The following is a 2,856-nucleotide window of genomic DNA, read 5'->3' as shown; positions in this document are numbered from 1 at the left end:
TTTTTTATTAAAAGTTCGAATTACTTCATTTTAAATGAAAATTCTTAAAATTCAATAACGACATTCTTCATAGCATTACATCAAACATCTATGCTGGGAGCAGATATGCGAGTCGGCGAAGGTGAATAATGTAAGAAAGCGTGGGGAGGGAGGGGGGCAGCAATGCGAGTACATCAATGGAAAATTAACATTGCTGTCACTCTTGTTGCACTCGCGGCAAAAATTCAGAATAGATGCAGTCACTTATGCCTGTAGTTGATATCTGGGAAATAAGTAGGTTCAAATTCAATAAATTGTATATTAGAATCTAAAAATAAAAAAGCATTTGTTGCAGCCAGAAGTGGATACCTAGGAATTCAAAATACAGTGTATATGTGGTGGCAAGGGAAATAGGGTATGGTATCGACTGAGATGTATAAAAGAATTGCTTGACATCTGCGCTATCTGATTTACATTGTGGTATTAATAATGGAACGCATCATTTGTAACACATCATTTAACCTCATTTTAACATCATTTGTAAAGATATAAAACATCTCTGGAAACCTTAAACAAATCATCAAAAGTACTTTGGTGAAAATTAATAACAACATATATTACCCAATATAAAGTTTATGTAATTTTATACCATGGGTAAACAGAAGGTATTCAAATAAGGCCGGAGTTTTTTTTTATTTTCTGTTTAACGGGAAGCGCCGACCCAATTTTTTCAAAATACCGAAAAAAAATAAAAGAGGTCAATCTCACTTTTATTTTTAAAATGCCCACCGACTGTGTCATTTTTTAATGGTTTAAAATAAAATCGGGTTTGTTGTACACCATATTTTTTATAAATCATGTAAACGTTTGACATAGCTTGTGTTAATCAAACTCTATTACGAGCGTCTTGCTGATTACGATATCGTAACCAGTGTGAAGAACTAGTTTATCGCAATTTCGCGGGCTCTATCAACAAACAAAAATGTCATATCGAGACATTTATAGATAAAAATGACGGGATAGTAATATTAAATCCATTGATGATTAAGACAAAAAAGATCCTGAAATCGGAGTTATGGCATCAACAACCTAAATACACCAGATGCACACTGAACTGTGGAACTTATGTCCAAGTTAAGTAAGTTTTGAGATGTCTTAATAAATTTTCTGTTACAGTTGTTCGATGGTTAACATTTTTTGATACGTTTTCTTTCTTCTTATAAAGATGTTTATATTGTATATTTAATTTGATCACATAACAAATTGAGGTAAAATTCGCGGTAAAGTATAATTTTACTATGGATGGTGTTTAACTAAATCAGGGACTTAAAATGACGATTAAAATATTTTAGATACAAGTCCATGTCTGCTTGGTTGAATTAAATGAGACCAGGATTCCAACAAAATTACGAGAGTTGGAAAAGAATATAACTAACACTGACAAGTGACAGCTAATTGGAGTTGCACACATTATCCTGTGGAAAGGTAGAGATAGAAAGAATTAAGTCGACAAATTGTCCAATGGAATATTTTAAATGCAAATTGAACAAAGAACAAAATTATTATATTTATTATAAAAGAAATGTGTATTATCAAAAACTCTCTTAAAAAATGTCTGTATCTTTATTTTAAAGAAAAGAAAATAATCTCATGTAAATACTGTTTTTTATCTTCTACTTTCTAAGATTTACTACATGTATTTGATTTTATTTATAAAGTATCTTAAAGGAACAATTTAATTTTTGTGCAGTTTGATTTCTTGATGGAGACCCAACCATTTGTGAAGAGTGCAGAAGACTTCCAAGATGACTTTGCTGTTGTTCATCAAATAATTTCTGCTGACAAATTCCATTCTGAACCCCAAGAATGTGTTAGCCCTATACTAGGAACACATTGTCAAGTTAGCTATCAACCCTATCTCTTTCTCGAGACTTTTGTTAAATCATAATCATAATACATGTAGTTTAAAACATTTCTTATCATTACTTTTATAAATTTTATACAGTAGGAGATGACCACCAGAATACATCTATAAATTTTTAAGCAGTGTGGATTTTTCTGTTATCCATGTATCCAATATTATTTTGCTGTATAATAATTCAAACTACACTGTATAAGATTTTATTGTTTTGCTTTCATACTAGAATTTAGAAGTGTAATTAACCACAATAGGATGACACATGGATATAGTTAGTTGTACATTGTATCTATTTTTCCATATTTGAAATCCAAATAAATGATGAACAAAATTTTATGGTGTTTTCTTTCATTTTTCAACATTTTATATATAAAAAAAAAATCATACCAATTTTGGGTTTTATTTTTTTTATGGTCTCGACTCGACAAATTTTGAACTTTTTATTTTTATTTTATTTTGCCCCCTCGACCCGACTTTTTCTTAAAAATTCCCGTTAAACAGAAAATAAAAAAACTCTGGCCTAATCGAATCTTTGAAAAGTTGAACAGCTCCATTGCAGCAATATTTTTTTTTCAAAGGGGGAGGGGGTGGGGGATTTACATCAAATATCAAGATATAAATCTTCAAGTTTTTTTACTTATATTACTGACAGTGACAGTGTTAACTTATTTTGAAACAGAAAATACGATACTTTTGAACACATTTTGTACAACAATTGAACTATTTAAAACAACAAACTTAAGGTACTTGCAAGTCAATAAACACAAAGTTAAAGCATTGTCATGGCTGCAGATACTACACAAGATCCATTGTACATGAAATCTTATTTACCAATCAAGGGCCCCGAAAGGCATTTCAACATATATAAATGCACAATTTAAACATATTTCACAATAAATATTGTTTTTCGTTTTTATAAACAGTTATATAAATCAAACTACATAGTATTCAGTGTTAAT

General features: G+C 30.1%; 1 long non-coding RNA gene across 1 annotated transcript; it reads left to right on the top strand.

Moving 5' to 3' along the window:
- Positions 1 to 985: 985 nt before the first annotated feature.
- On the top strand, positions 986 to 1,772 carry LOC133182854 (uncharacterized). Its single transcript, XR_009720561.1, has 3 exons — positions 986 to 1,117; positions 1,332 to 1,464; positions 1,730 to 1,772. It is a non-coding gene; the product is annotated as an uncharacterized LOC133182854 (long non-coding RNA).
- Positions 1,773 to 2,856: the final 1,084 nt, after the last annotated feature.

This window comes from Saccostrea echinata, unplaced genomic scaffold (assembly GCF_033153115.1).
Source record: "Saccostrea echinata isolate AGI-Se365-2 ecotype Australia unplaced genomic scaffold, CSIRO_AGI_Sech_v1 ptg000001l, whole genome shotgun sequence".
NCBI classification, from domain to species: domain Eukaryota; kingdom Metazoa; phylum Mollusca; class Bivalvia; order Ostreida; family Ostreidae; genus Saccostrea; species Saccostrea echinata.
Note: the sequence above shows the minus strand (reverse complement) of the source record. Positions and strands in the feature narration are given on the sequence as shown.